The sequence below is a fragment of the Macrobrachium nipponense genome, chromosome 1 (genome assembly GCF_015104395.2).
Source record: "Macrobrachium nipponense isolate FS-2020 chromosome 1, ASM1510439v2, whole genome shotgun sequence".
Classification (NCBI taxonomy): domain Eukaryota; kingdom Metazoa; phylum Arthropoda; class Malacostraca; order Decapoda; family Palaemonidae; genus Macrobrachium; species Macrobrachium nipponense.
The window spans coordinates 180,961,218-180,972,777 of record NC_087200.1 but is presented as its reverse complement, the minus strand read 5'-3'; the positions used below and the strand labels follow the sequence as shown (position 1 = coordinate 180,972,777).

At 35.4% G+C, this 11,560-nt stretch overlaps 1 protein-coding gene across 3 annotated transcripts in view; it reads right to left on the bottom strand.

Moving 5' to 3' along the window:
* The window catches only part of LOC135219885 (very long chain fatty acid elongase 7-like), a 185,431-nt gene that overhangs the window by 57,869 nt on the left and 116,002 nt on the right, over positions 1–11,560 (bottom strand). The window contains exon 1 of one of the 3 annotated variants that reach the window (XM_064257035.1): positions 10,743–10,761. The exons of the other annotated variants lie outside the window; for them this stretch is intronic. The gene's annotated coding sequence lies outside the window, so the exon portion shown is untranslated. Of the gene's footprint in view, positions 1–10,742; positions 10,762–11,560 lie in introns of those variants that run through there. 3 annotated transcript variants of the gene reach the window in all.

Below are 11,560 nucleotides of genomic sequence, written 5' to 3'. Positions count from 1 at the left end.
TACTGAAGCTTTCCTTGACGCACACTGATCCCTACATACATACATACATCACATATATATATATATATATATATATATATATATATATATATATATATATATATATATATATATATATATATAGTATATATAATTTAATACTTCTAGGGCACAATTTTTCACGGATACAACATTCATTGAATGGAAGGGCTTTCTCACTGTTAACCAGCTTTTTTTGAAATTGCTTCATATTTTCTAATTATTTTCTTTACTTCATTGTTCAGGTTACTAATGGATATTCAGTGAATTAAACATATATGTAATTAATTATATATTTATGTATAATGTATATAATAACTTACTTTCAACTTTTATATAATTTCTGTTAACATATTTATTTATTTGTCTTATTTTATGTTTCCCTATAGTCTTTTGTAAATACTTAAATCTAGGTATCTGGCAATTGTACTACCTTTCCGCCCTCATGACGTCACACGCATGTAGGCTCATATTTGTATCAGTACGCTTGATAACGTCAATACGTATAGGTTGACGAAACAGCTGTCGCGTGTAAAAATACTGGAGTAAATGGAAGAACCCCATTATATGTGCATTAGTAACCTGAACAATGAAGTAAAGAAAATATTTGGAAAATATGAAGCAATTTACAAAAAGCTGGTTAATAGTAAGAGCCATTCTATTCAATGAATGTATATACTATATATATATATATATATATATATATATAATATATATATATATATATATTAACTATATATATGATATGTAGTCAGTGGAGGACTATATATATAGTTTCCACAACCTTAACGTTCCGATTACAAGCTCTGTAATACAATGCACCAAAATGTTTCTGAAGTGGTTCATGAACAACCACCCCCCCCCCCCCCCAACAAAAAAAACCGTAGTTTTTGCTGCTATCTCGGTGTACCTAACCCCACCAGATCCACTCGCTCTGAGCGAACGATAATTACAAGAGAGGCAACCAAAAAAACAAGAACAATAAAACGACCTAATTCTCCATGAAGTGTATAAAAGAGCAAGAAAAAAAAAAAATAAAAAATAAAAAAAAAAAGGTCACGGCCGACGCAGGAGCTGCGCTACAAAAACAAAAATAAGTACAAGAGAGAGAGAGAGAGATTTTGAGAGATGAGGAAAAAAAAAAAAAACAAAAAAAAAAAAAACTAGCCCACCGAGGAACAATTCGGGGACCAGGTAACAAGTTCCGTGGGCGCCCGGAAGAAGAAGAAGAAGAAGGAGAAGAAGAAGAAAAAGAAGACTTCAATGACACGACTTCGTAGAATGTAAATTTTGGGGGAGTTGAATGAAAGCAAATTCAATCAAGATTGACGGGAATGAGGAGTGGGTCTTGCCAGAGCCGAAACAAGGCCCTGCTATTAATGCAACTTTGTTTTTGTTTATTCGTTTTTTTTTTTTTTGTTTTTTTTTTTTACTGAAATTTACTGACTTTCTCGTTACAAATGGGTAATAATTTTGCCTTAAGGACATCCTCTCTCTCTCTCTCTCTCTACAGAAGATGACCTTCGACGAACATCGCTTTGTAGAATGTCAATTTTCATTTTACTGGACCTTCACTACTTTTCTTGTTACAAATGGGTAATGATTTCCCCTCAAAGCCGTTACTATTCTCTCTCTCTCTCTCTCTCTCTCTTTCATCAGCGTATTCCGCTCACATACGGGAGGACCAGCGTTCTATTCTCGAACCGTACAGGGAAGGACAAAATGGATGTTTTCAGAAATCCAGTGTACCTCTGTTGATCTAAGACGGGGATTAGGTAACCTTCCTAACTATAATAAAAGTCTACTGTTGTGGGTTCGAGAGAGAGAGATACTTCTCAGTGAAGCTGTACAGATTCAGCAAGTGTTTTCCAAGCTCTTTTGGAACTTCTCTCACCTTACAAAATCACTGAAAATAGATATATATATTTTTTTTGTGTGTGATTCGCTTTTCTTTTTCAATGTTCGGAGTTAGAAGCAAAAAAAATGAAAAAAAATAAATAATTATATACTTTGCGAAGTACAACAGTTATCTGACAAACTAGTTCCAATTGTTTTTTTTTAACGTTTAACATCTGAGATGACGACAAAACAACTTTCTTTGTTTTAATAATAATAATAATAATAATAATAATAATAATAATGACAAACGAACGGAGGAATGGCACAAAACAAACCAATGCACGGACAGTACATGAAGCAGACCAAAGAACTGGACCAGCGATGATACATGGCAATGGCTACAGAGGGAAGAACTGAAGAAGGAAACAGAAGGAATGCTAATAGTGGTAATAGATCAGGGCCTAAGAACCGGTGTTCAAAGAACGACAGATGGAAATAATATTTCACATATGCAGGAAGGTGCAATATGAAAAGCAAGGCCATAAACCACATAGCATGCGAATGTCCGGCACTTGCACAGAACAGTACAAAAAGAGGCATGATGCAGTAGCAAAATCCTCCACTGGAGCTACCCTTGCAGTAATAAGTGGTTTGAACACCAACCTGAGGGAGTGATAGAAAACGATCGGGCCAAGATCGTCTGGGACTATGGTATCAGAACAGATGGGTGTGATACGTGCCAACAGACCAGACGTGACGTTGAATGACAAAATTCAAGAAGAAAGTATCACTCATTGAATGTCGCAATACCATGAGACACTAGAGTTGAAGAGAAAGAAAGGGAAAAAATGAATAATTATCAAGACCTGAAAAATAGAAATTAAGAATGGACTATGGGATATGCCAGTGGAAATTGTACCCATAATCATTGGAACATTAGTCACGATCCTAAGATCCCTGAAAAGGACGTGGAAAAAACTAGATGCTGAAGTAGCTCTAGGGCTCGTGTAGAAGAGTTTTGCTACTAGAAAAAAAACGCACATAGTAAGAAAAGTGATGGATGGCAGGATGCAACCCTGAACCCCACACTATAAAAAACCACCCAGTCGAAAGAGGATAACGGTCACAGAAGAAAAAAAATATAATATAATTAAATCTAACCCGGGATGATTTCTAAAACAAGGTTTTTATGAGCAGTTCCAAAGAGTCGTTATTAAATATGTCTTTTAGTTGCTTCCACCAAGATACGAAAAAACAGGAAGAGGTGCTCGTGGTGGATTAGGATGGTTCAGGAGCTGCATCATATGAGATCAGTGACGCTACGCTGAATGAAATGACCCTTTATTCACAAGGGATACCTTAGGACTTGTACTACAAGGATCACAGATGCTAGGTCCAAGGTCAACTAGCTGAAACCTGTGATTATGCTGGCTAGTCCTAAGGTTAGTTACCAGTAAAAGAAATCGCTCTTACTTTCAAATTTTTATTTTTGACAGGTTGAATGGCACATGTTAATTGTGAAATATCCTCGAATGTAAAAAGTATTTAATTGACTGTGACGTAAGGTGTCCATGGTCTATAATCCCATAGAGGATTGTGAGAGAATTTTTGTTTCTCGTATCAATCTTTTCCAACCTACCTTAATTAACTAGTAAGTCATTAATTAAAATGTATCTACCATTTTCTAATACATGTCAAGCTTTATATGCTTACTAATTGAACAGTTAGAATATCTAATAAAAAGTAAAAAAAAAAAAACATGTAAGAGTAGAGAAAGTCGAATACGTAAATCCTTCCTTCGAAAAGTTAAAAGCGTAATTAGGTATGCAAATGCAGATATCATCAGTGAAACGCAAACCCCACTTACAAAGAGGAGATACAAAGAGGGATACAAAGAGGAGATACAAAGAGAACTGGGCCTCATACCTTCAAAGAGACCAGGAAGGAATGGAAACTAGATATAGGAATAACCTTCCCACTAACTGTTGCAGAAAAAAAAGGAATAAACACAACATTAAGGTAGTTATATAAATTGATCTTGTTTATGGGAAGCCTAGTTATCAATTTTGTCACTTTCCCATTTTTGGGGTTTTTGCCGTTGTTGTTAATAAAACAACAAGAGTAATAACGCCTTTCCATACACCAGTATACTGATAATACCAGTACTGACTAATAAAAAATCCTGTTCTAAATAAAATACCACTTTCAGTGTTATTCAGATTTCTCCCATTATTGAATAATGGCCAATAATTGAGAAATTTCGCTATGCCAGAAAAGCGAGTAATAAGAAAAATAGAAAATATATAAAATTAAATTCGCTGAATTCTGATATTTTATTCAACAGAATCTGTTTAAAAGAGGGTCTTCTTCCAAAATAATAATAATAATAATAATAATAACTCCTATTATCATTATATATTTAAAATTACATTTGTTACTGTCACTATTGTTATTTATAATGTAAACAAAACAGGGATGGGAAACAATCCGTTTATGGTATAATAAATTCTCATATTAACTTTGTTATAATGTCTTATCAATTATATTATTTTTTTTTTTTGCTCTATCACAGTCCTCCAATTCGACTGGGTGGTATTTTATAGTGTGGGGTTTCCGAGTTGCATCCTGCCTCCTTAGGAGTCCATCATTTCTTTCTTACTATGTGCTCCGTTTCTAGGATCACACTCTTCTGCCATGAGTCCTGGAGCTACTTCAGCCTCTAGTTTTTGCTAGATTCCTTTTTAGGGTTGGATCTTGGGATCGTGCCTAGTGCTCCTTTGATTATGGGTACGATTTCCACTGGCATATCCCATATCCTTCTTATTTCTATTTTCAGATCTTGATACTTATCCATTTTTTTCATCTCTTTCTCTTCAACTCTGGAGTCCCATGGTATTGCGACATCAATTATTATTATTATTATTATTATTATTATTATTATTATTATTATTGTAAACAAAGCAGCGAGGGAAAACAAGTAGATTATATTTGTAATAATAATGATAATGGAATAATAATGATAATAATAAAACCTATTCTATTTACAAAGCCACTTCTTAGGTCATCACACATGTCGAGCCAGTCTCTCCATTTGACCTTAGAAACAAAAGAAGGAGTCAAACCTCCTGCCGAATTGCGATGACAGGTAATACCTGTATTGGCCGTAAATGCCCAAGCCAAAAAATGGATTATCAATTAAACGGCAAAGACTCCTTTGAAATGCAGTTTCGGTCATTTTAAAAATCAGGTTATTTTTAAAAATCAGGTTACTTTGGAAAGAAAAAAAAAAAATCAGGTTTTTTCTTTTAAATCAGGTTTATTTTTAAAAAAATCAGGTTATTTTAAAAATCAGGTTATTACAAAACAAGTCACGAAAGCGCTCACACGCAAACATACAGACATACTCGTACAAAACATGGACGCACACGCTGCTACCCACCGCAGTCATATAACCTCAGGTGCATAATCTACCTTGCTTAGATCAGCAGGAGTGTAAAAAAATGTAAAGATGAACCGAATGTATTTTTTTTTTTTTTTAAATTTTGGAACATTGTGTCTTCATAATTTGAAGAACTCAATATTTATATACCCTTATTAAAAAAAAGAAGATAGAGATACTGATCATAACAGGAAAGGCATTGATATGTAATATTTTCTTATTCACTTTGTAATATTAAATATTCTTGTACAATGAAATAACATGTAATTTTATTCCATCTCACTTAATATTTTCGGGAGCATAGTAACTCAATTATATAATTAATAACTGAAAGTCTTTGCGGAATGTATATAATAAATCATATGCATATACATATATATATATATATATATATATGTATATATATATATATATATATATATATATATATATATCTATATATATATATATATGCAGAAGCCAGGTAGTATGTCGTACCACTAGTAATGGGGATACAATCCACAATGAAGTAAAAATCCTCTTGTACAAGAAATATATATTTTAAAATACAAGAGGATTTTACTTTATTGTGGATTGTATCAGCATATATATATATATAGTATATATATATATATATATATATATATATATATATATATTATATATATATATATATACCATTGCAATCCTTTTGAAATTACAGAGGATATAAATTTAGACTTTGCCTGTACAAACAGCGTATAGTACGCCCGACTACCGTCACACTGTATCTACGTATATATCCCCCCTATATATATAGAACATTGATCCCACCAGTCAAAGTTTACAAGAAAGTAAAATAAAAAAACATAAAAAAAAAGCTTGACATTTATATATATGTAAAAAATCAAAGCGCGAAACCGCGTAAATGAAATACAAAAAAAAAAAAACGCGAATCGAACGTCGAAAATACCTGTTTCGGTCGCGTTTAGTTTGTTTTTCCATAAACCATAAAGATAATGGTGCTCAGAACGTGCTTCGTGGATCGGGTTCTTTTATATACATAATATATGCGGTCGATTTTACTGGCTCTGTGTTGTCCGTTTATGACGGTTCTGGTACCCAGAGATACCGTATACCGTTTTGGAGGTACCGTATTCAAAGCCACCGTTGAGAGGTGTGGAATGAATAACTGAATAATAAAAATATAATGTGAAAGTGAGGAAATTAAGGTCGGTTCCTGTTACTAGTTCTAATTTTTTTTTCATCCATGAGCAGAGTCTGTTATTATTATTATTTTATTAAAATTATTTACTACGTCAGCAGCATTACACTAGTAGATTCTTCTCTATTTTCCGAATAGCACGGAAACAGCCGCTATTCGGAAAATAGAGAAGAATCTCTACAAGTGTAATACTGCTGAAGTAGCCATTACTTTTAATAAAATATACTTGAGAGAGGGTCTGCTTCCTAAGTACACTTTCATTATTATTATTATAATTTTTTTTTTTGCTCTATCACAGTCCTCTAATTCGACTGGGTGGTATTTATAATGTGGGGTTCCGGGTTGCATCCTGCCTCCTTAGGAGGTCCATCACCTTTCTTACTACGTGCGCCGTTTCTAGGATCAAACTCTTCTGCATGAGTCCTGGAGCTACTTCAGCCTCTAGTTTTTTCTAGATTCCTTTTCAGGGATCTTGGATCGTGCTCCTATGATTATGGGTACAGTTTTCCACTGGCATAGCCCTTATCCTTCTTATTTCTATTTTCAGATCTTGATACTTGCCCATTTTTTCCCTCTCTTTCTCTTCACTCTGGTGTCCCATGGTATTGCGACATCAATGAGTGATACTTCTTCTTGACTTTGTCAATCAACGTCACGTCTTGGTCTATTTGCACGTATCACCCTATCTGTTCTGATACCAGAGTCGCAGAGGATCTTTGCCTGACCGTTTTCTATCACTCCTCAGGTTGGTGCTCGTACCACTTATTACTGCAAGGTAGCTGATGTTTTCTTGCACAGGCTCCAGTGGAGGGCTTTTGCCACTGAATCATGCCTCTTTTTTGTACTGGTTCTGTGCAAGTGCCGGGCATTCGCTTGCTATGTGGTTTATGATTTTCGTTATTCACTTCCTACATATGGGAGAGATGTTATTTCCCCGTCTATCGTTCTTTGAACATATCTGGTTCTTAGGGCCTTGATCTTGTGCCGCTGTTATCATTCCTTCAGTTTCCTTCTTTAGCTCCCCCTCTCTGTAGCCATTGCCATGTGTCATCGCTCGGCTAGTTCTTTTAATCTGTCTCATGTATTGTCCGTGCATTGGTTTGTTGTGCCAGTCCTCTTTTCTGTTTGTTCATTGTCATTGTCCTGTCTCTGTAATAATTTCTGGGTCATCGTCTACTTTATTAGTCCCTTCTTCCCATGCACTCTTTAGCCACTCGTCTTCACTGGTTTTCAGATATTGCCCCAGTGCTCTGTTCTTCCCGATGTTGACGCAGTCCTCTATACTTAGTAGTCCTCTCCCTCCTTTCTTTCGTGTTATGTATAGTCTGTCCGTATTTGCTCTTGGGTGTAGTGCTTTGTGTATTGCATATGTTTCCTGGTTTTCTGATCTATGCTGCAGAGTGCTTACCTTCGTCCATTCCACTATTCCTGCGCTGGTATCTGATTACTGGCACTGTCCATGTTTGTTTTTTTTTTATGGCTTTTATCATATTTCTGGCGTGAGTTTTGACTTGATTATCGCCTTGAGTCTCTGCATATATTCTTTCCTGATCGTGTCCTTCATTTCTTCGTGTTTTATATCCCCTTCCTTCCATTATTCCCAGGTATTTGTATCCAGTCTCATCTATGTGTTTGATGTTGCTCCCATCTGATAGCTTATCCCTTCAGTTCTCGTTACTTTGCCTTTTTATGTTGACTAAGGCGCATTTTTCTATTCAAAAACTCCATCCTGATGTCCCCAGATACAATCTTTACAGTCTGGATTAGGGTATCTATTTCCTTGATGCTCTTCCCATATAGCTTGATGTCGTCCATGAACATCAGATGGTTGATTCTGTTGCCTCTTTTCTTGAGTTGGTACCCGGCATCCATCGTTCTGTAGTAATTTTGTCATGGGGAATCATGGCTACTACGAAGAGTAGTGGGGACAATGAGTTCACCCTGGAAGATCCATCTCCTGATATTAACCTCTGCTAGTCTTATTCCAGAGCTTGTAAGTATTGGTATTCCAGTTGCGCATTGTATTTTTGTGGAAGGTGATGGTGTTTTCCTCTGCCCCATATATTTTCAGGCATTCTATTATTATTATTATTATTATTATTATTATTATTATTATTGTATTATTATATTATTATTATTATTATTATGTTAAGCAGGGTGGCTGCACAATTCATGATAATTTTTGATCGAGTATTCTCAGTCTTCCTTATGATTCTACCTCTTCATCGAACATTGGCAAATTATTGTCCAATATTGACGTGGAAGAGAAAATAAAAATAATAAGGGAGGCTGAGAAGAGTCAATGTAAGATTAACTAAAATCATGCACCAATACTGTTCATGAGGACTTGTTTAAGAGAGGGTCTACTCTCTTCTTATATTATTATTATTATTATTATTATTATTATTATTATTATTATTATTATTATTATTGTTATTATTGAACCAAAACATAGACTTCTTTCAGTTTTCTTCTGAAGATGGAAAAAGAAACCCACAAAATTACTGAGTATAACTTGTAACTTGTAATTATTTACATATTATTTACTCAACACTCGATTACTTTCAGGCCCTTTCTCAAGAGGATGTTTGAATTTCTTTTTCCATTACTATATTAATTAAATTATCATTATTATTGCCAAACACGCACAATACTCACAATTAACAAGTAAAAAAAAAAAAAAATAAGGCCTTCAAACTGCGAAAAGATGGACATCCGAATAAAGAGAAGGGAAACATCACAACATGTAAATGAAAGGACAAAACTGATGTTCCACTTCTGGTAAAGTTTTATTTCCTGGTTTCCGCAGCCATTTGCAGGACGTTGCACTATTCGAGTGCTCAGTGCGATCCGTACAACCACAAACCTGAATGAATATCGAAGATTCCTGATGGTCTGCGTCACTGAGCACTGTATTTGCTTGTGTTTTCAAATTCCCTGAATTCACTGCTTTACAGAGTGAAATAATACCCAGAGAGAGAGAGAGAGAGAGAGAGAGAGGAGAGAGAGAGAGATGGGGGGGCGGGGGGGCGTGGGGGCGGGGGGCGGCCGGTAGAGTATATGCTAAAATTACCGAAGGTAAGACCTAGGTCTTCGTCAATTTAGCTAAAAAACAAAAAAACAAAGTAAAAGAGACACAGGGCTAACTACCCTCTCTTGGTTATTCTCTAGTAATTCGAACGTACTTGTTGCAAGAACTGCTTATTATGAGTTTATATGAGTTTCAAGCACTGATTTTTACTTAAAAAATAAAGTTAAAGAATCCTAAAATAAACAACTTTTCTGAATCATTGTCCCTTGGTTAAAAAAAAAAAAAATGAACACCAATATCACAAGAAATGTTTCTAAGAATATTTACATGAACACTGCTCAGATCAAACAAGTAAAATAACGTGGCCAAAATGAAGAATTCTAGGGAAACGATGCCATAAACTATAGAAGTAAAAGCACAGTTAGTACAGAAAAACTATCTACACGCCATAAAACAGAGAATGTGGCCATACACGAATTATGCGGTGAAAACATCGATGTCTATAACCTATATAGGAAACACTTCAGTTTCTTCTGAGAGAGAGAGAGAGAGAGAGAGAGATGGGAGAAGAGAGAGAGAGAGAGGAGAGAGAGAATTTGCTAGCGTATTATGCTTGTAACAGAGAAATCCAGTTCTTCCTCCAATGCTTACATGAAAATTAATTACGCTTAGATTTTCAAAAAAAAAAAAAAATTGGAACTAATTCTCAGTTAGATTCCGTGAAACACTCACCTGGCATTTAAGAGGATCGTACTGAGGATGACCTTGTTAGAAATTCTCCAGTTGAAGAATAATATTGTTAATTCACTAAATATTGTTTTATTAGTATATGAACACATCTCTTCTGTACACTAAAACGCGAATGTTTCCTGATGTTACCCATACATTCTAGTTATGGTGTTCTATGATTCTATCTCTGTATATCCCTCAATCGTTACTCTAACAAAGCTCCATTTGCCTAATGATGCTGACTATACTTAATAGTCTTGCAAACCAGTCACTTTTGTTTAAATATAGTTTCGCATCTTTAAAATTAAAAAATTAAAATTAGTCATGGATTTATATTCAACAAATCGTCAAACTGAGCAATTCTGACGGGCGAGCAAGATTCGAACTGGCATCCGGATTATCAGAACGATGTAACGTTATCCACCTGACCATGGAGAAGTGAATAAGCCTATTCCAGCCCATACTTACGTACATCTGTCGAATTTCAGACGAGACCACCTCACCATTAACTGTATTGTCTTCGCACACCTAAAAGACATTGAAAAGGAGGTTCACGACACGTAAACACTTTCGTAAACACATTCGTACCTTTTGATATCAACTAAAGAAGCTTATGCATGAAGACTTGTCGAGCCACCAAGCTGCGCGACTCGGCGAAGCCATAGACATTCCTCCCGACGCGACGCCTCGTATCTGGTTTCTGTTGTTTCGCTAATTTTATTACGAGTTGAATCTACAAAATTTTAGTTTTCTGTCCGTCCGCACTTTTTTCATTCCTGCTCGATCTTAAAAACTACTGAGGCCATAGGGCTGCAAACTGGTATGTTGATCCATCCACCCTACAATCATCGAACGTACCAAAACATGACAACCCTCTAGCATCAGTAGTTGTTATCCTATTTCTCTGGCAGATAAAGAAGGCCACCAACGGTTAAAGTTTCATGGCACGTGGTTCGTCAGCATTATACCAGACCACCGAAAGGACTGGGAATTGTATTTTCGAGTGTAGCTGATAAAAACGGACAGGTGCAAAATGGGTTGATGCGCTGAGATGTTCCACAGGTGATTAAAACAGGTAGATTAATAGTTTGCTTTTTATTATTATTTCGCGTTCAAAACGATGTTCCCTTAGTCATCTTAGAGACACCAAGCATCTTTCAAGACGGTAAACTACCATGAAAAAGATGGTGCTCAAAGGACTGAATAGGACAATTTTATGAAAATTACTGATTAAATACAATATTATGACCAGTTTTATCTTCTTTCATGGCGCGTAAATGGTAAGGGGACCAATCGCTGTTGATGACCTTATGCATATCAC